Genomic DNA, 22,955 nt, shown 5'->3' on the forward strand with positions numbered 1-22,955 from the left:
TCTCCCGTTCCCCTCTCTTGTGTTCCCTCTCTCACTGTGTTTCTCTCTGTCAAATAAAGAAATAAAATCTTTAAAAAAAAAAAAAAGAATCTTTGGGATACAACACAGGACAAGCTTTTGAGTAGTGTGGTCCACAGGTTTGGAAAGCAGAACCTTAGAGGAGCAGAAGCTCCCCAGATATTCATTGACTTATCCCAAACCCTTAATCAAGCAAGAGAGGAAAAACTACAATAAAGGTTTCCTAATTTCCAAACAACTGGCTCTTCTGACTATTTTGCAGATACAATGAACTCAAGACCATGCACACTATCCACTCTTTTCTAGACATTCAAAATATATTCTTAGCTCTAGAAAATCCAGCAAAATATGGTACCCAAATCAAGTTTGTATGCTGCAGAATTATTTATACTAAATTTCATTTTCTTTTTATGACATCAGCTTACCTTGATTATCTTTAAAATAAACAACTCTGTCAAAATAATTGCATTTCTAGGGGTCCATAAGTATACAACCCGTGGCCATGAAAGCACAGAGCCAACTGAGAGATATGCAAACAAGCAAATAAGTGGAAATCCAATATATCATCCTTTGACTGATATACTAATATTAAAGGATCTTCAGGCAATCGGATTACTAGGATTAATTCACAAAATCAGGAGATGAGCCCCACCAGTCCTAAGCAATAATGGACTGGCAACTTTTTCCATCATACCTGATGGCAGTGATAGTTTGCACATAAGAGGTAGTAACTTAGAGAAGCAAAGGAAAGCCCATGTCCCAGCAGACACCTCACCCTCAAGGACAGGGAGAAACAATTTACTATTCATGCCAAGTTTTGCTTTCCACCACCTCACAAAGAAAATCAGAGAACGGAGAGAGGCCAGGAGTGTTTCTTTAATAAAGCGCCTTCCACATGGAGGGAAATTTCAGGTGTGGGGGAAAGCATTCCCTTGTAACAAAATTATAGCTGTAAAGATACAATTGAAGATTTTGTTTGTTTGTTATATTACATACAATGTAATTCTTTATTCTGAAGTCTGAATTTTTACCATATATTGGCCCCAGATTATTAGTTCCAATTCTAATATAGAATATGTACACATACATATTATAAATATAATATATAAACATATAAAGAAGTAATGAATACAAATAAATATATTAAAATATATAGGATATATGTATTCTTTGTCACATGAGCTAAAAGAGTGTCTTAAGACTCACTCATAGAACTCAAGCCGGCCTTACTAGGACACATGGTTAACATTATCCTTGTCTTCAATTTGTTCCCATCTTTCTCCCCACACTCCCATCTTCTCCTTTTTTTCCCTCCTGCTCCTCCTTCTTCTTCACATCACTGTCATCAAAACACTTAATATTCTCATACATTATCCATCCTTGAAAAGATTTAGTAACCAGGAGAGGTACAAAATAAATGGATACTGTGTTTACCCCATAAAGCAGCTCTACCCTGACAAATAATACATCAAGAGGCATTTTCTACAACGACAATGCATTTCATCTCAAGAGTTCTGATTTCCTGTCAAAATCAAAACAAAACACTGAGCTTTTCTTTCCATATTGGAACCACAATTCCACAAAAGCAATCACTCTTCTCTCTCCACTTTTGAGGTGCATGAATCTCAATATATTTCTCCAGCTCAGATATATTTGGGTGTCAAATATCTATAATCCATGTATAGCTGGGTGTCCACAGACAATCCAAAGACAACATATTCTCAAATGAACTGACTGCTTCCCTTCCAAATATCTCCCAATAAAATTCCCTTTTCAATGATCGTGGTTGTATCCCTGCCATGTAGCCCCCAAAGACACTTAGCATCATCCCAGAATCTTCAGTATCCCTAACCCCTAAGAGCTGTAAGTAAGCACACATCAACATACTTATATCAACATTACCCAGGACTATAGAAGGCTCCCCTTTCCCACATCTCAGCACCAATTACTAAAGTACTATTTACAGCAGCTCCTTTTGCCAGTACATCACGTCTGGCTCTGAAGGAAAAATTACAAAGCATAGCAAAAGTCATTTGGAAGAGACAAGCAAACATCAGAACCAGACATGGTAGGGATGTTGAGATTATCAGACCTAAACTTAAAACAGCTATAATTAATATAGTAAGGGCTCTAATGGAATATAATCAGAGAAACAGAAATCCTAAGATAGGATCAAAAATACATGCTGAAATAAAAGCACTGTAACAAAAATGGAAAATGTCTTTGATGGGTTCATTAGTAGACTTGACACAGTAGAGGAAAGAATCTCTGAGCTAGATGATACATCAATAGCATCCTCAAAAACTGAAAAACAAAGAGAACAAAAACTGAAAAAAACAGACAGACTATTTCTAAGGATTGTGGGACAATGACAAAAGGTGTAGCATATGCATAATGGGAAAGCCATGAGAGGGAAGAGAGAAAGAAACAGAAAAAAAATATTTGAAATAAAAACTGCTGAGAATTTTCCCCCAAGTTAATGTCAGACACTAATCCACAGATCCAAGAAGGTTGAAGAACACTAAGCAGGACAAATGTCAAAAACAAAAACAAAATACCTGGGCATATCATTTTCAAAACACAAAAAATAGCAAATATAAAGAAAAGTCTTGAAAGGAGCCAGAGGAAAAACCACCTTCTCTTTAGAGGAACAAAGGTAAGAATTATGTCAACATCCACACAGAAACGATGCAAGCAAGAGAGAGAGGGATGAAATATTTGATGTCGAAAAACTAAAATCACCAACCTAGAATTCCATACCCTCAAAAATTATCTTCTAAAAGTGAAAGAGAGAGGTGCCTGGGGCTCAGTCCGTTCAGCATCTGCCTTCAGCTCAGGCCATGATGTCAGGGTCCTGGGATGGAGTCCTGCATCAGGCTCCCAGCTCAGCAGGGAGTCTGTTTCTCTCTCTCCCTCTGCCTGCCACTCCTCCTGCTTGTGCTCTCTCTCTCTCCAGTAAGTAAATAGAATCTTTAAAAAATAATAACTAGATAAATAAACAAATAAGTAAATAAATGTGAAAGAGAAGTAAAGACTTTCTCAGACAAAAATTGAAGGAATTTGTTGTCAGTAGACCTGCCTTGCCAGAAACATTAAAAGAATTTCTTTAGAGAGGAGGTTAATGCTATAGCTAAGAAACTCAGATCCATATAAAGAGCATGAAAGAAGGAATAAGGTAAGATAAGATAAGAACTTTTTCTTTTTTTAACTTTTATTTTTCTTATTCTTAATTGATCTAATCAAAAACAGTTGTTCAAAATAATAATAGCAACAATATATTCAATAATGTATGCCTGCACATATGTGTACATATGTATATACATTTACTTATGTCCCTATATGCTTATGTATGTTTACATATAAGTGAAATAAATGACAACAATGATACACGGGATGGGGGATGGTAAAAGGATTATTTGTTACCATAAGGTACTCACATCACCCAGAAAGGAGATAGCGTTATTTAAAAGTGGACTTAGAATAGATATAAATGTATGTTGCAAACTCTAGAGTAACTACTAAAAAAAAAAAAAGGTAGTGTAACTGATATGCTAAGAGAGGAAAGAAAATGTAATCACATAAAAGATTCAATGGAAACCATAAAAGGCAGAAAAAGAGTGGAAGAGACAAAGATATGAACAAAGAATGAAGACAACGGATGGAAAACAGTAACAATGTGAAAGATATTATGGCGAGTATATCAATAATCACTTTGCATGTCAATGGCCTCAATGCACCAATTAAAATACAAATTGTCAAAGTGGATAAGAAAATGTATATGTTGTCTACCCCCCAAAATCCACTTTAAATATAAAGATACACATAGATTAAAAGTAAATAGAGGAAAGTATGGCATGCTGACACTAATCAGGAGAAAGCAGAAGAAGATCTATTGATTTCAGACATAGCAAGGAAGTTATCAGGACCAAAGAGGGGCATTATGCAATGATCAAGTGGTTAGTTCTCCGACAAGACATTTCAAAAGACTTTTCAGAAAAAGAAAAACTAAAAGAAAAAGGAAATATTTCCAAAACATATATCTGATGAGGGACTCATCACCAAAAATATAAAAGGAAGGCTTACGATTCTATAATAAAATAAATAAAATACCCAATAAAGAAATAAGATAAAGATTTGAACAGACCTTTCACTGAAGAAGAGCTATATACAGATAGCAAATAAGCACCTGAAAACGTGCCGGACGTCATCAGCTACGAGGTCGGTTTGATACCACCATACAGACCTGCAGGAGCGGCCAGTAAACTGAAGCCATTGAGGGTGGGTGCAGACGTGGGGCAACGGGAAACGGTGGCCCCCACGGTCCACGAGAACGCAGTGTGCTACAGCCACTGGGAAAACAGCCACCCATGGGTATTTACCCGGGAGAAATGAAAACACGCATCTGCCCAAAGACCTGTCTACAATGTTTCTAGTAGCTTGGTTCAAATGCACCAAAAATCAGAACAATTCAAATGTCAGTCTGCTGGTGAGCAGATAAACAGATGGTTACCTATGATCCAATGGATACAATTCAGCAAAAAAAAAAGAAAAAAAGAAAAAAAAAGAATAACGCTTGGTTCAAGCTACATCATGACTGAATCTCAAATTGATCATGATGAATGAAACAAGCTGAATGATTAAAGGGCAAATAATACAATTAAAACACTGAAGAAAGGATTTGAATAGACCTTTCTCTAAAGAAGATCCATGGGGCCAACAGCCCACAGTTGCTCAGTGTTGTCAGTCATCAGGGAAACGCAAATCTGAACAATGAGCAAGTACTTCACACCCACTAAGATGCATGCGATAAAAAGACAGACAGTCCTAAGTGTTATCAAGGTTGTGAAGAAATCGAAACCCTCATTCACAGGGGGATTAGAAAACAGTGTAGGAAAGTGGTTTGGAGTTTCCTCAAAATATGAAGCACAGCGTGATTGTTCAGCCCAGCAATTCACACCTGTGTGTATGCACAAGGGAGGTGAACATTTGTCCACACACACAAAAATGTAGGGAATATTCAGAGCAGTGTTACTGACATTGTCCCAAAAAGTGAAGCTGACTTTAAAACACCTCAGCTGGTAAATAGGAAAATCAGAGTGGCATATCCATCCAACAGCACATTACCTAGCTATGGCAGTGACACACCGAGGCATGCCCCAGTATGGATGAACCTTGAACGTGCACTACCCACAAGGACTTGGTCACGAAAGGCCACAGGCTGTATGATTTCACCTGTGAAATGTCAGGAACAGGCAAATCCACAGACAGAGAAAGCAGATGATTAGTGGTCTGCAGGGGCTGGGGAGCAGGTCACAGAGACTGGCTGCTGAGGGGTATGGGTTTCTTGAAGAGTGATCAAAATGACCTAAAATTAGGTGGTGGTGATGGTCACACCACTCTGAATATACTAAAAAAATGCAGAATCGAACACTTTACATGGGGGATTGCGTGCCTATGAACTGTATCTCAGTAAAGCCAAATAAAAAAGTTTAATGTTCTACTTAGTTTTAAATTTTCCAAAATTAAGATTATATAAAGTAAAAGATTCATTCAACTCTCTTCTGCCTCCCCCATATGCATAATTTTATTCCGATCTTCTCCTCCAAGAGACGGAGAAACAGAAACAGACACACCAAGGTGGACGGAGAGACAGAGATACAGACCCAGAGAGCTGTAGGCATCCCGTTGTATCTGTTTATATGCAGATGAATAAATAAAATGTAAATGACTTTGTCTATTGTACTCGGGTTGTCATCCACTCTTCGCATTGGGGCATCAGTGCCCCACCCACTCCCCACCATCCTCTGATTCGCCCGAGGCAGTGCATCTGTACAAAAGCCCTGGTGAGCAAGAAAATGTTGCCACAACTGTAGTCAGAAGCAAGAGGGCAGCAGAGTGACAAAAGGAGACAACAGTAGAAACAAACCCAAACAAGCCTGAACTATTTCTTTCGATCCAGTGATCCTTGTCTGGATTGTCACGTGAGGGAAAGGGACAAAAAGGACAAAGGAAGTTCCTTCCTAATCTTTCTTCTGCGGAGCTTCCCGAATGTTTTCTCCCTTGAAAAGTTATAGTTTATTATCACTTTGTTTGAAAGTCAGCCTCCCTGATCCCTTGAAATCCTAATGACAGGTGACATCTTGACAGTAGGTTCTTGCTCTCATGCCTGTTTGTCACCACCATTCGTTAGATGCCAGTGTATACCAGTGGTGCTCACTACTTCCCACTTAAGAACATATACTGGACCCAGGAGATCATTAAATGTTCACTGGACAAGTGAATGAATGGGTGGGTGAGTGGAGGAAGGACCATCTCATCTTAAAATCAGTATAGAGTAACCGCTGTAGACCAGGGAGGTAAGTAATGACTAATTATGTATTGCCATTCCTCCTGCGTCAACCTGCACTGGACAAGCGGTATCATCATCAGAGGTGAACATGTATGGAGCGTCTCTTGGAAGTTGGGATCCATCATCACTCCATTTCTTTACAACCTCAGCACCTGCTACAGTGCCTAGCCTACAATAGGCATCCCATAAATGCTCTTCAGGAAAAAGCAGTGAAACAGTCATCATTTCAGCTTCATTAAAATCACAAAAACATAAACATTCAAATGTTGGAGATATCTCTACTTGTCGAGGAAGCTCCAAATATTGTTAATAAAATGTGCTTTGCTAAGATTTGACTTCTTTCTTGTGCATTATGCAGATGATCTTAGGGATCATCTGGGAGTAAAGGGAGTATATCGTTATTTGTTGTCCTATCATAATGTTTACTTGTATCTTTAAAGCATCATATTCCCAACTGATGAAGGTGATTTAGCCAGACATAAGATGGACATTAAACAAATACAATTTGTAGATCCTAACAATACTTACTGTGTGGTGGTTTTCAAGATTGCTTAAGATAGTATATCGATACAAAAATGTGTCGTTACAGAAAGACAACCCAAATAAAAAGGAGCAAAGGATCTGAGGAGATGCTTTCCCAAAAAAGATACACAAATGCTCATCAAGCACATGGGAAGAGGCTCAATGATGAGGGAAATGCAAATCTGATACACGACTAGATTCTGCTTTAGACCCACCAGGAGCGCGAAAATAAAGAGAACAGGGAGTGGAGGACGTGGAGCCCTCACGCATGGAGGGCCCCGTGCACCCACATAGGGCGCACACTAAGCCTGCTCTCCTCACCTTGGCCTCCAAAAAGCAGATGATCTTTCCCACTTCATCTTGTTTTCCAACTCACTGATCCTCCCCCACGCTCTTGCGGGAACTTCCAGGACCACTTTTCTCTCCAAAGTCATAGCTCACTTATTACTTGTGTTAAGGGATCTTTTGAGGAGGCACGTGGGTGGCTCAGTCAGTTAAGCGTCAGACTCTTAGTTTTGGCTCAGGTCATGATCTCGTGGGTCACGGGATAGAGCCCCACATTGGGCCCTGCTCTCAGCGGGGAATCTACTGGCAATTCTCTCCCTTTGTGACTGCCCTGGCTCTTTCTCAAATAAATAAATCACTCTTTAAAATTAAAAAAAAAAAAGAGGTCTTCTGGGAAGGGTGGCCCACCTGTCGTTACAAGATTTGGTAAATACACTAAGTAGGGGGACACTTTTCACCGAAGGAACGCGGGAGCAGTAGCTTGAATCACCAGTGAAGCCTCCCGCTGTCTGAAATTGCATCCCTCCTCCTTCCTTCCCAGCTGGTGCAGGGGCAGAAGGAAAAGGCTAGAGAAAGAGAAATACTCCGGAAAGGATTGTCTGATACACTCTTCTTAAATGCTTGTTGGCCCATGCCATGGTCAAATTCTAGTGTTTTACATGGGCTTCAGACCAGCGGTGGCTACAAGAAACTTTTTAATACGTGTCTTGGGCGAGAGATAAAAAGAAGTGGTCAGAATTATTATGTGCGATAGAAACAGCCCGGGGTGAGGATGGCGTTGAAAGCCAGTGCACGTCACAATGGCTCGAAGGAGCGCGTAGGGTGGAAGGTCCTTTTAGAGGCCTCCTAAAACACTCGAGTAAGATATGGAGCGTTTGTGACCGGGTCAGTTTTCAGTCCACGTAGTTATGTTTTGTGAACCCAATATTCTTGACGTGGTTTTGGTTTCAGAATTGGCTCTTGGCATCTTCACCTCGAGCAAATATCGTCACAGACAGCATGTTGTGCTCCTGACCCGGCTGGGCTTCCTGCCCCATACCCAGCTGTGGCTGACCTTCATCCCAGCAGCCTGCAGACAACGAACATTTCATCATGCCGGCCGCCTTTTGGTACGACGGACACATGGAAAATATTAATAATTGTCACATGATTTGTCTTATTCCTGCAATTTTTCTATGCCTCTGTCTTGCAGTGTTACAGCTTCTGTGTGCATTTAATGTTTACTGTATTAAGTAGACTGGACCATAGCGGGGTGGGGTGGGGGATAAGCTAATTGATAGAGATCTCTGCTTGGCTTCAATCATCCTAAAATCTTAACTCACATGGACATTTCATTTTTCTAACCTGGACATTCTGCAGAGATAAATGAAGACAGATGGCGTCGCCCAGGAGCTGGTAATCCTGATGAAGGATCTCAGGGACTCACAGCTGTAAGCAACGGTGACCTCTGACTTCACGCATGCAGGCAGGTTCGGGGAGAGAGGCGGCAGCATGTTAGCCCAGCTGCTCCTGCGATGGGAGCGCGGGCAGCACCGCTGTGATTGTTTTCTGTTTAAATTCTGCAAACCATTGGTTCGGATATGAAAGGCGGATCGTGTGACCCTGATGTATTCACAGCTCTTCGAGGCAGCAGCAGAAGCCACAATCTGGTGCTAGAATCCAGCACCATTCCGTCCAAACTGTCTAAGACCTAAACCTTTATCACGTCATGGCATGTATTTAAAAACCCAGTCAAGCTTGTGGTGTCATGTAATTTATGACCAACGACAGTAAAAGTGATGAAAATGGGGAGAGCTTAAAAATAAAAACCACTTGGCCCCTCTGTCTGTCAGGCTATTCAAGTAGAAAATCAATGTCTGAAGAGGTTTTCCTGACACAGGAAAAACATTCCAATGAGCAATGATAAATTGGAAGGTGAGAACAAAGTCTCTTATCTGTACATGGACTAAAATGTACTTGACAACGATGCTTACATTCTTTGTGTGTGTTCAGATAAGGAGAGCGTGATTGGTGTCCCTTGGAATCATCCACTGAGTGTTTTTGCCTCATTCCTAATGAATATTTGTTCAGAATCCAGATACCACAGACTAACATAGAAACAGCTGTATACAAAAGGTCGTCGAGTTGACAAGAGTGAGGTCGTTTTGGAAGGGTCTGAGAGAGGAGTGGGAGAAACAGAGCACATTTGGATGTCCGTATGAATTTTTATTTTGTAATGGCCCACACTGGAAAAATTGTAAATGCATGAGGATGGAAATTAACTAGAGTGTCAGTGCCCTTCTATACTGAGAAAATGTATCCATCACCCAGTAGATGAGAATTCAATGTGAAATGAAACATGAAAGTTAAAATAATTACCACATGGGACGTTAAAGTTAATTATCATTCTACTCATTTAGAGTGCAGATAATGAACAAAGCAGTGTAGCTAAAATTATTTATCAAATTGAACATAGACAATAAAATACATATTTACTGGGTGATAATATTTTCATCAATGTTACCAACCAAAATACTTGTCCTCTCTTTTGCCTAGAAAACAGTAAAAGTAATATAATTTGTGTAAACTTCTGCTTCTTCATTGGTAGAATGAGAATAACACTATCACAGATCATTGTTGCAAAAATTAGACTAATTATATGTAAGCTGGGCACATACTTAGTACCCTGCTGTGGGCTTTTTTGTCTTGCCCCACAAGCTGGCAGCACCCCTTCCCACATTGCGAGACCTTCCTGGGAGCATGCGGCCCAGCCCAGTGGGTTCAGGCCACCCCCTCAATTTCTCCCACCCCTGGTTTGCTCAGTCATCAGATCTGAGCTGCCTTTCAAGGAGCTAAGTTGTTAAATATGTTGAATTGAGCCTCTCCAGTCAGAATTTCTGCAGAGTAGTAGGGATCCCTGTGTTCTAAATACATACTAGCCAAGACAAGCTGTGTGCGAGACAAGGAAGCCCTTTGGAGAGCCCTCCTATCCAGGCAAAGGCTGTATTTCTTCTCATTCAAGCCAGGTAAAGGGGAGCATGACATTTACCCTATAACCTATAAGATACACAGAGACTGGGAACTTGACCTTTATCCAGAAAGGTTCTGAATGCAAGAGGTTGGCTGAAGTTATCCATGATAAATGAGCTTCCTGGAGAGTGGCCTGCCGGGAGTTTTCCATGGACGAGACTAGTCACGTGGACCACCAGCAAAAGAGCTTGGAGGAGGGGACATCAAGGTGAAGAGTCTGTGAGGTATACCCCAGGATGGAAATGTCTTCATTTTCAGAGTAGAAGTATCAACACGGGATTGGGATTGCAAAGGCGTGGGTCAAGCAGGACCTTAACCCTCCCACCCCTCTCCTCTCTCTACTCATCCCAGAAGGACCAGAGGAAACAGAGTAAGAGAAGAAAAAGAGCAAAGAAAAAAAAAGCAAACTATATTTTCTTCCTCACTGCAGGCTTATGGGTCAGGCCAGAAGATAAGTGAAAAAGAGACAAGTTTCAGTTGCATGAGGACCTGAAGCTTTGGTTTAGTTCCAGTGCATGAAACTATCAATATGTGAATTTGACTAGAAATTTGCCAGAGCTTTTGTTTCGTGGGGGAAAAGGCCATATGACAGGAGTCAGGGAGAGCTGTTCCTTATTCACTATTCTGAGCCCAGATCATTTCCATAAACCTATCGTGACCATTAGTGTTTCATGTCTTTAATATATTTTCTCCCCCACTAGTTTTTCAGTGCTAACAATGAACGCTTGGGAGCATTCTCAAGAAAAGCTTTGCCCCCAGCCCTGCATCCCCAAAATAAGGCTGTTCCTATTTCTGTTACATGTTTGCCTTATACATTTATTTAAGCACTATCTTCACTTAACCTATATTTATTAATATCTTACTATACACACAGAAGGGGAGGGAAATGGTACAGCCGTTAAAAGCATGGGCTCTTGTAGTCATAATTTTCCTGGTTTGAGCACCAGACCCACCCCCCACCCCCCCACCCCGCCCCGGGCACCTGTGAAAACTGCACAAGATACTTAACCTTTTGGTGCTTGAGTGTTCTTATCTGGAAAGTGTAAATAATACTGCTATGAGCATCAAACGAGATAACCCATGCAAAAAAAAAAAAAAAAGTAAATGTTCTCTCTGATCACGGGAACTCAGGAGCGGCTAAACCAAAAAGAGCTGAAGAAGGGTGTTCTAGGTGGAGAGCAGCAAGCACAACGGCCTGGGTGAGGGAGCTGGTTTTCCTGTTAGAGAAACAGGAAGAGGGCGAGTGTCACTGTCCAACAAACCACCCCAAACTCTGCTCATGTCTTTAAACACCTGGATCACCTTTCCTGTGTGACAATGACTTGAACAAGTCAAGAGAGACGGTATTTTCTGTCTCAGCTGGGCTCACTGTCGTGTCCGTGGTCAACCGCTGGGTCTGCCAGGGGCTCCTTGCTCTCTGGCTGGCTCGGCTGCCACAGCACGTCCTGGCTCCGCATGGCATCTCGTCCTCCAGCCGGCATCCCTCCCACCATGTTCCTTTATTCAAGCTGGTTACAAGGCCAAGCCAAGTTCATGGAATAGAGAAACAGCCTTCGTCTCTTGATGAGAAGCTTCCAAGTCACATCACAAAGAGTCACCGATCTGGGAACGTAATATTCGCGGCTCTTGTTGCCATCTGGACCATGACGGCTGACGCAGGGAATGCTGTGAGAGAGATGGGCAGCCGCCAGGTGGGTCAGAGCAAGCGGGCCATGGTCAAGGAATGGGGTCTTTTACTGGACGTAGTGTAAGTCACTGGAAGCTCGTGTGATTTATGTGTTTGGCTAGTACTTCAGAAACTTGGATAGTAAGAGGCTGCAAAGAGTAGGAACACGAGCAGAGTGATCATCGACAAGTAATTGCAGTAATACAGACACTATTTGGTGGTATCTTAGATGGGCACCTGGGGAGCTGGAGAAATTTCAGCTAATCAGAAAATCCCTTATAAATAGAGCTGTTAGGACTTGCTGATGTGGGAACTGTAGGCATTCTGGAAGCAGAGGAATCAAGCTGGACACCTCAAGCTCCAGGTGCTGGGGAGGTTACAGGACTCTTTGTAGAGACGTGCAAAAGTGGAGAAGGGACGAATTCAGTGAAGCAATTCAAATACCATTTTGCACACATGGAGTTTGTGATTTCCGTTATTCATTCACACGGTGACATCAAGTGATCAGATGTGCGTCTGGATGCCATGAGGGGCTGAGAGCTACAGCATCAGCATGCGATGGTCTTCTAAGGCTTGGAAATGTGTCTGAGCACCTGGGGAAGATTATAGGTAGAGGATGGGGCCCAGGACCAAATCTCATGAAAAGCAAATATTTAGAAGTTATCTGGGGAGTGAGAAGACAGCAAGTAAGACAGGAGTATCCCAGGCAATCATCAGGCAGCTACAAACAAAAGGTATACTCAGCACCTTGGCACTTGATGGTGTCATGTTGGGCTGGGTCATTCTTTGTTATGGGGGCTTTGCTGGCCTCTCTCCCCTGGATGCTGGCAGTAACTTCACCCATTTATGACAAAAAAAAAAAAAAATTCTCTAGACATTACCAAGTAACATCTTGGGGACAAAAATCACCCCCTTTGAGAACCACTGCTTCAGAAAAAAATAAACACACAAACAAAAAAGCTGTGAGTTGCCTCAGGTCACATTCAACAGCCCAGTGCACTGTGGAAAGGGAGTGCACAGCCAGCTTGTCAACAGGGAGGTCATGGTGACCCTGATGCTGTGGTTCTGGCCCTGAGGCTGACAGGCTCGAGACAGGAAGAGCTAACATTTCAGTCTGTGAGATAATAGGAAGCGTAAACTTTGTGTGGTGACAGACAGTAACTACCCTTACCGTGGTGAGCAGTGCAGAGTGAAGAGAAAGGTCAAATCACTACGCTGTACACCTGAAACTAATGTAACATGGAATGTCAAACATACAACAATCTGAAATTTTTACAATTAAAAAAAGAAAAAAAAAATATATATATATATATGTCTCTGCCTCCAGTCTATGGCCCAGAGCTCCTAAAACCCTTATACATTCCTCAGGGATAAGAGCACTAGGAGCATCAGTTGTCCTAATGTGGTAACTCTGGGTGGTCACCTGGACAAGTGCTGGGCACCAGGAAGAGCAGCCATGACGTGAAGGTGGGAACGTTTGCCTCCAACCCCCAAACCCCATACCACACTTCCCCTGAGAGGACAGGGGGGCTGGAAATGGAGGGGATAACTGATCATGTCTACATGATGAAGCCTTCATGAAACCCCAGGGGTCTGGGGTTCAGTGATTTTCCAGGCTGGCAATGCACATCCACGCACGGGGAGGGGGCTACCCCAAGTTCCATGGGGACAGAAGCTCCTGCACTCGACACCCTCCCAAACCTCATCCTATTATCTCTCCGTCTGGCTGTCCCTCCACCAACTGATAAACGTGAGTAAGTAAGTATTTGCTAGTCGCTCTAACAAATCAAGCAAACCCAAGGAAGGGCTCCCTGGAACCTCTGATCTAGAGACAGTTGGTCAAAAGCTCACGGCGGGGGGTCTAAGTGGGGAAGGGTAGCAGTGCTATGGGGCCAAGCCATCACCTGTGAGATCTGATGCTACCTCCAGGTAGTCAGTGTCAAACTGAGCTGGGTTGCCAGACACACAACTGGTGTCCCAGAGACTCACTTGGTGTGGGGAAAAGCCTCCACACATTTGCTAACCGGACTGTCAGTAGTGAAGTGTTTCCTGTGACCAGTGAAGGGGACTCACAGGAGAGAAACACACTGGGAAATAACTGCGTTTCTCCAGACCTATAGACACTTCAAGCCTAAAAGCAAGAGAAAAATGATTTCTTACCTTGAAGGTAGTCAGGAGGGAGGAATTTCCTCTTCCTGGCAGGCTGGTCAGGTCTTTTGTTCTATTCAGCTCTTCAACTGATTGGATGGAGCCCACCCATATGGTTGAAGGGCATCTGTATTGCTCAGTCTAAGAGTCAAATACTAATCTTATCCAGAAACGCCCTTGCAGACACACCAGAATAATGCTGGACAGAAGATCTGGGGACCTCATTGCTCAGTCACATTGACACAAATTTAACCATCACAGGTGTGATGGGAGATAAAAAACAAAAAACAAAACCAACAACCTAGGATCCTTGTCTTTAATCTTTCTGCCATTTGTACAGCTGGTTGAGAGCTTCACCATATGGGATCCAGGGAGGGGACAATGTGAGGAAAAAGTCACCACTTAGGACTCTTCCAACCTCCATTCTTGACTTATTGCTACAACCCAAATATTCAAGTGACTTGATATTAGTATATCATTATAGTTACATGAGCTTCTTCAGCTTTATGTCATGTCCCACTTCCCCAGCAGAAACATGCTTCTACTCAGTTAAGTGTGCCAGTTGGTAATTATGACATGCACAATTCCCCAAAGCTACAGGCATCCAAAAATATGCCACCCAGAAAAAATCAGAGGAGACAATAGACTCCCTTTAGGGTTTACTCCACTTGAAGATTTTACAATCATACAGTCATAATCTGAGCAAGGCTTGCCCAACCGTTGCTCCCTATCTCTCGGGTTGACCAGATCTCCTACCTCCAGATCTCCCACCTGTCCATCTGTTTCCCTTGTTCTCACTGCACCTATGAATTGTGTCTTTTTACTCTGGCTTCACTGAGCAAGCTCAGACTCAGCTTTCCCTTTAAAATAGAGCCCCAAGTAATTAATGTCAGCCCACAATAAGTTTATCTCAAATGAAATGTCCCTACGGGTCATAAATATAAGGCTGAAAGCCAAAGATGTTCCTCCTATCCATCCAGGTCCACTGAGACCTACAACCCCCCCTGGTCAACCCTGCCAGGCTTCCCACCAGGGAGGGAGACTCAGAAAATCAATAAGATACTTGTTTCCAGGGGAAGATAGTTTCTGCCTCTTTGTCCTTACCTTTTGCCCACTTGGTTTTGTAATCAACTTATGGTTCCAGTAGATGCATTCAGGCTGCAAACCTTTTTCTCTGTAAGAAACAAGTTGGCCCAAGTTAGATGTGGACTGATGGTCATGGTGCTGTTAGCCCATGTCCTATCCCCAGAGTTGACACCCTGAAAATAGTGAGAAAAAGGTGCTTATTTCCCATTGACCTTGCACTGAGCTGTTCATAACCAAATCGTCTCACTCTGAATCCTCTCTCTCATTCCCCACATCCTGTCCACCCGTGCCTCCTCTTCATGTGTTTCTTCTCATAGGACTTATCATCTTCTGACGAGGTACAGCTTAAATGTCATCTGTTTTGTTACTTTCTGTCTACAAATCCCCACCACCTCCATGAGAATATGAACTCCAGAGGGCAAGATCCCGTGTGCCAAGAACCATGCCTGGAGCACAGCTGGTGTTCAGTGTGTGTCACATGAATGAATCAGATTCTCCCTAAGGCATTTGGGGGAAAACAAGGAAGAACCGAACCAATCCAGTCTCCTGGATTCTCTTTCCCCTAAGAGAAGAGCAGGGAAGCCAAGCAACTTCTTCTCCTACACCCTTCCTTGTCTTGTCTCTCCTCCTAACTTCTGACTTCATCTTCAGGCCCAATTCTAATTGGATTACCTGGCTGTGATCCAAAAGTCTCCCCAAAATCTGTTTGCTATTTGTTCAAACTTGAGTGGCAATCAACCATGTTACATTTTTTTTTTTAATTACGGTTTCTATCTTTATACCTCCATTTCTAACTCCTCTCAAATCTGTTTTGCTACATTACCTTTTTAATTCTCAATTTATGACACTGGCCTCTGATACCCTGCTCCCATGTGACTTGATTAGAAGAAATCATGCAGAATGCTCAGCACAATGGTGGTAACAGTGGGTCAGGTCACTCTACCAGTCCAATCAGAGTCAAATCACGGAGCCATCTGGATCAATTTCAGAACCTTTTTCTCCAACAGTGTGTGGCACCGCCGTGGTTTTGAGTGCATCTTTGACACACCCACAACACCTCCTGAGGGCAGTACCACTAACTCAGTTTGCATTACTGTAGGCACACACAAGTGCCCCCATCTCTGCATGTAGACTGTGCTGTACTTTGCTGTCAGAATACTCATTTGAGGGGGACCTGGGTGGCTCAGTTCATGAAGCATCTGCCTTGGCTCGAGTCATGATCCCAGGGTCCTGGGATCCAGTCCCACATCAGACTCCTTGCTCAACAGGGAGACTGCTTCTCCCTCTGCCTGCTGCTCCCACTGCTTATGCCCTCTCTCCCTTTCTTTCTTTCTCTCTCTCTCTGATAAATAAAAAAATAAAAACCTAAAAAAAAAAAAAGAATACTCATTTGAGAACCCCTTTTGATCCAAAACTGGCAACAGTCTGGTTCCCTGACTTCCATTCACTGATTTTCTTGGGTAACTGGTTTCTCACACTACCTGAGAAATTGTTTAAAAAAAAAAAAGAAAGAAAGAATTTCTTCTCAAAAGATGGAGCACTAAGGATTGATGAAACCACCTTCTTGTCTACCATGTTATCCCATATTTGTCAAAATCACTGAAGTAGAATGCGTATCATTTGTTGTTTCAAAATATTTTCTTTTTGAACACGGTTCAGGGGAACCTTGGAGCAAAGTAAATACAGATTAGGAAAGTCACAGGTGTTCCCTTTTACGTGACTTTTTTCGTCTCCATGAAAGTTTAAACATTAAGTAGGTCTGCTTGAGTCTTCCTTTTCAGATCTATCCGTCAATCACTACAGTGTTAAAGAACTCTAGGAAACTGAGAAGATAGTATACATGGCTTTTGTTGTCAAGACCCATAATCCAGCGAAAAGCACAAAACGTGTTCACAAAAAGTTACATTTTCTGTAAACAGTCAAGGTGGATATACCATGACTCAGAGAAAAGGCAACAACTTTCGTCTACACTGGTTAGCATTGGGGTCATCAGAATGGAAGAGATGGGGTCTGTGTCTCAAACATTAGGTCGGCTTGATGGATGCCCCAGAGGACAGCGAGGGCTCACAGTGAGCGCAGAAGAGCAGAGACGGCAGGACTCACTGGACAGAGGCACAGATGGCTGCTGGGTCATAGGGCTCATTAACTCATCCGTTCATTTATGAATCCACATCCACTAGTTCAGTGAGTTTTTTACTGAACAGTTTAATCTGAGGACACTGCGTGGAGTGGGTGCAGAGAATATGGGCGGAGCCAAACAGAAAGAATTCCTGCCCTTGGGGTGCCTGGGGGCCCTGGGGGGCTCAGTCAGGTAAGCGTCTGACTGTGCTTCAGGTGGTGATCTCAGGGTCTTGGGATCGAGCCCCAGGCTGTGCTCCCCGCTCTTCGGGATGTCTGCTTGTCTCTCTCTCCCTCTTCCCCTCCCCCTGCTTATGCTTTCTTGGTCTCTCGCTCCGATAAATGAATAAAATCCTTAAAGAAATAAAAATAAATAAAAAGAATCCCTTCCCTCCTGGAGCTTACATTTTCGTGCAGGAGACAGAACTAAACAAGTCTGCTAAACAGTAACGTCCAGGCTGCGCTGGTGTGAGAGAGGAACGAAGCCGGGTGATGGGACAGGACACCCTGGCGTGCGCTAGAAGAGCCTTCCAGGAGAGGGGACAGTGCCGGGCGGCACGAAGAGCACAGTGTGTCCTGGCGATGAAGTCAACGCAGTGGCTGCCAGTGGACAAGAAAGGGTTAAGCAGAGCCAGGCAAGGGACCCAGGCAGGCTTCACCTTCCCTGGGGTTGGGGCTTGCACAACGCCGCCAGGAGCTGCACTTAATCCTAGTGTCCTCGGAACACTGGAGGGTGTTCTACGGCAGGAACGAACATAATGAATTTATTAGTGCTGATGTGGGGGAAGAAATAGAGGGGGCATGTGTGCGAGCCAGGAACCCAGAGGAGAGACGCTGACTCTCTGATGAGGTTTCCAGGGAAAGGGCCATGATTTTGGTGCTAAGAGGGATCCTTGATAACATTCCAGAAGAATGTTTAGTCATTTTTATTCTTATGGGAAAAATCTGTACCTTACGGGAATATCTTCTCTGTGTTTAAGTCACAAAGAAGGAGCTGTGGAGAGGGAGAAAGTTAAGATAAATGACGAAAGGAAAAAATGAAAAGACCAAAATCCTGAAGGACACGGAAATGCCAAGTGGAAGGGCTTGCCTTGGAAAGGAGGGTTCTTCTTGCTCTAAGATGGATGGAAGGGAAGACGGAATCTGGCTGAGGACAGAGAGCATGAATGGTGGTGAACGCAGGAAGCGGGACGTAGGGAACGTTGTGTTCCTGGAAGACTGTCCATCTCTCCCCGGCGCTGTGCGGGTCCTGTGACGTGGCGGACAGGCGGCCACCGTCCCCAAAGCAGGCGCTCAGATATGCTGAAGGTCCGTGGACTACTGGGGCCATCAAGAATTTGAAGAGGACAACATAATCAGATGGTGGGGATCGGGAAGGGAAGGGACTACTAGGAAATCGTGGCGGGATAGCCTTCCAGAAGCACAGAGGACAGCTGAGAGCCTGACAACCCCTCTCCTTTCTCAGAGCATCCAGAAATGTGGAAAGGAGACCTCAATGAGAGGGATGCTCCAGAAAGTGAAATCAGCATGGTCTGGCTGGTTTGGGATGGCGTGGAGCCAAGAACTAGCAAATTCCAGACGTGAGACAAAGTCGGGGCTTCTAAGTCCAAGTCCAGTCTCCTTCCCCAAGGAGAAAGCCAGGATAAGAGTCGATGCTTGTAGCAGGAACTGTAGGCATTGGGACTGAGTGAGTTAGAAGATTTATAAATAAAGTAGCATTAACTTGAGGGGGTCTTATGAGGACTAATGAAGAATTTACCTACTGGAGTTCACGAACTTGACCAACCCTGAATTCCCTTTGGAAAATTGCCATGATTGGCTCCACAGGGCTCTGACTTAGACAGTAGTCACTCTCCCAGGCAAGAAAAAAGCTGAGCCAAACAAAATAGGGGGGTCCACAGTTATACTCCCCTGTTCATCTTTTACCACACCTGGATTCTTCTGAACTCTTCCTCTCACTCACCAATGTTTCAGGCCCTGCTTCTCCCATTCCTGTCCCCAAATTTGCTCCTCCCTAGCATTCTGGAACGAGCACATCTCTCTGGAGATGTGCTCTGCAAGGGCTCATCACTGGACCACTGTTTTAGAAAAATAGCACATCTGTGACTAAAATACATTTCCTTGCCCCAAAACTACAGCGACATGGGGGAAGAGAGGGGTTTTACTACAGCCTTAGCTGATGATCACTCAGTAAGGGGGAAATCAATGGACTCCATAAAGATTTTTGAGTAAAAATCTTACTGGGATAGGGGCGCCTGGGTGGCTCAGTGGGTTAAGCCTCTGCCTTCGGCTCAGGTCATGATCTCAGGGTCCTGGAATCGAGCCCCGCATCCGGCTCTCTGCTCAGCAGGAAGGCTGCTTCTCTCTCTCTCTCTCTCTGCCTGCCTCTCTGCCTACTTGTGATCTCTCTGTCTGTCAAATAAATAAATAAATAAATAAATAATCTTTTTAAAAAAGTCTTACTGGGATAGCTCAGGCACGACATTACGGAGGCAGCACCGTAGCTCCTCAAGCCACCTGTGGGGACACCCTCATCCCCTCCAGCTGGGTTTTCTAGGGTCTGAGACCCATTTCAGCCTGGTTTATACTATGTGTAATTCTTCTGCTATCTTGGGGCACCTGGGTGGCTCAGGTGGTTGGACATCTGCCTCTGGCTTGGCTTGTGATCTCTGAGTCTGGGACCGAGCCCGGCATCTGGCTCTCCCCTCAGGGATGAGTCTGCTTCTGCTCTGTAATCTCTCTCGTTCTCACTGTCTCTCAAATAAATAAATAAAAATCTTTTTAAAAAAATAATAAAATCGGAGCACCTGGGTGGCTCAGTGGGTTAAGCCTCTGCCTTCGGCTCAGGTCATGGTCTCAGGGTCCTGGGATCGAGCCCCGCATCGGGCTCTCTGCTCAGAAGGGAGCCTGCTTCCCCCTCTCTCTGCCTGCCTCTCTGCCTACTTGTGGTCTCTCTTTCTGTCAAATAAATAAATAAAATCTTTAAAAATAAATAAATAAATAAATAAATAAAATCTCTTAAAAATGATTCTGCCATCTCTTTGAAACTCAGTCATTCTTATAACATTGGTATCTTATCTTCGTTTGATCTAAAAATGTGGCTTCCTGGAAATGGTACAAGATAGGTACGGATCAGAAGCTGCATGGGCGGTGCGGTGGATTTGGCTGTGTGTAGCTCGGGAAAGTAAAGTCCACTTAGTACTGGGTAAAGGAAGGGACTAAATTAGAATTGTGGTTGGCAGAAATAGTCCCCCATCTGGCACTGTAATTACATACTACCTTGACCTGCAACAGTCCTTGCTGTTCCAAGCACGAAGATTCAGGGGTGGGGGGGGGAGGCAAGGGGGCCGGTTTAACAGATACATTATTTAGAACACCTTCTTTACCTCTTTAAGAAACCAACTGTATAAAAATATTTTTTAACATGGCTCTCTCTGTAGCAGCGAAGCGAAATTTCCAGTCGCCTGATGAACATGACCACTTTACGGCTGGGATGAGCCCACAAGCTCTGTATGCCTATTTTCACCCATGACATCAGACATTATTTCAAGGAGGACACTGTCTCTGTACCCTCTTCGGCGACCTCGTTCCTGAGCCTTTCTTTTTAAGGGTCAGTCTTAGTTGCTGCTGACACGCGGCAGTTTCAAAGACTCGGAGTGGTCTTTATTACAACCCTGGACTTCACCTTCTGTGCCAACAGGAAATTTGACACAACTCTAATCTCCGCTCTTAGACCGGGGCCAGGAGGCAGCGCCCGGGCACGGTTTCATGCTGCCACCTACTGGCAAAGGAAGATTCTGTTCCCCTTCTCATTTCATTTATATATATATATTTTTTTTGGTCCTAAGACTGTTCTGGTTCTTTTAAAGCCATAAAGATTTAGCTCTTATCTTTCTACCTAAAACCACAAGTTGGATTTATAATCAAGTTAAAATCCCCACTTCAACCTCCGCTAGTCAAAATCTGTAAGATCTTGCCACGGAAGGGGGGCAAATCAGGGACGCAAGTCTGGAGCCCTGTTTTTATTTCAAATGCAACATTGTAGCCATTTTTCAGTGTTTCCACAGGGCCTGCCCGCCCCCTTCATCCAAACCAGCCAACAGCCCTGCCTCCCTCTGCCCTTCTGTCCCAGACCCCACAGCGTCCCAGCTGTGACCTAGGCCCCGAACCAACATTTAATTCACCTCAAAGGCCACTGCACTCACGTGCAACCAAATAATCCGATTGCTCTGAAACAGACATTGACACTGATTGTCACTAAATATAATAAGTGCCTTATGTATATTTCACTGGAACCACAAGCTCAAATTAGCCTGTCAGAATTTCACTATTCCTCATGCCAGCATGTCAAGTGACACAATTAGCTTGAGAGAATAAAGAAAAGGCTTGTCAGAGCCCTCAGCGCATCTCTCTTCTTCGAGTTCCTTCCCTTTCAGTGGTGCCTGATTTAATTCAAATTCTTTTCATGCTTGAAGCGTGCGCGCACGCCCGTGTGTGTGCGCGCGCGCGCGTGTGTGTGACCCTTCAAGCTTCAAAATGATCACGCTATAAAGAGTTAGGGTAAAATGGGTGTGTTTCACAAGAGCCCAAAGGCATGTTCCCCTTCTTACTTACCTTTTGCAAATGAGAATTGATCACAAGCCGAATCCTCGCCCTTTGTGAGAAAAACAAAGTATACTGAAAAGAAGGGTGTGAACCTGGAAAGATCACAGCTCGCGGAATCCTGACCAAACCTGTGTGATTAAGAGCCCTCAAACTCAAAGGCTTCAGGACCAGCAAGAGGCAGCATTTTTCGGGCAGCAAGGAAACAGAAATACGCTTGTATTTAATGCTGAATCAGAAGGGTCCCTTTGGTGCCATGTTCTGCCTCCAGAAAAGAGAGTGTGATGTTGAGTCCTTTAGGGAAAAGCTGAAAGCACTGCCTGGAACAGACCCGCTGATGTGGGGAACATTTGCCAGAAGATGCACATTCTCTCCCGCACTGAGAATTGGACTGTTCCAGATTCTCATCCCCAGGCTCGTGAGGAGAGCTCTTTAAATATTGGAGGGATGTGCCCCAAAGACATGCCTGTTGCAGAATCACAGGGACTCGAATGGGCTCCGCGCCACTGTTTCCCAGCCTCAGGCTCATGACAGGGGAGCCGCAGGTTCCAGAAAGCCATGTCTTCCCACCCAACCTCCCCAGGCACAGAGAGGAGGTAGAGGGAGACCAAGGCAGGGCCAGTGCCGCTGGAGTCAGCATGAAGGAGGTCAGGGCCTCAGATGCTCAGAAGGTAAGTTACCTACTGGCAAGTTATGAAAACTTTCTCCTTTGCCTTTAAAGGCTCCTCTCATGCTGTATGGTCAGAGTTCTCCAGAGAAGCATCAGCAATAGTGTACAAGGAGAGGAAGAGATTTCTCCTAAGGAAAGGGCTTGGTGGGATCATGGGGGCCAGCAAGGCCAACTCCATGGGGCCGGCGGGCAAGAGTTGACCTTGCTATCTTGAGGCTGAATTCCTTCTCCTCCCAGAAGTCTGTTTTTGCTCTTCAGGCCTTCAACGGATTGGATGAGGCCCACCCATGTAGTGGAGGGCAATGTGTCTCGCTTCATGTCACCTGATGGCACATGTCCACCATTTCTGCAGGGCACCCTCGCGGGGACACAGACTGCTGTGTGCCCAAGCGACCAGGCTTCATTACCCAGCCAGTTTGTCATAGAAAATGAACCACTACACCTGCCATCCTAGACATCCCAGCTCCCCTGATTACCAAGGA

This window comes from Lutra lutra, chromosome 6 (genome assembly GCF_902655055.1).
Source record: "Lutra lutra chromosome 6, mLutLut1.2, whole genome shotgun sequence".
In the NCBI taxonomy this organism is placed as follows: domain Eukaryota; kingdom Metazoa; phylum Chordata; class Mammalia; order Carnivora; family Mustelidae; genus Lutra; species Lutra lutra.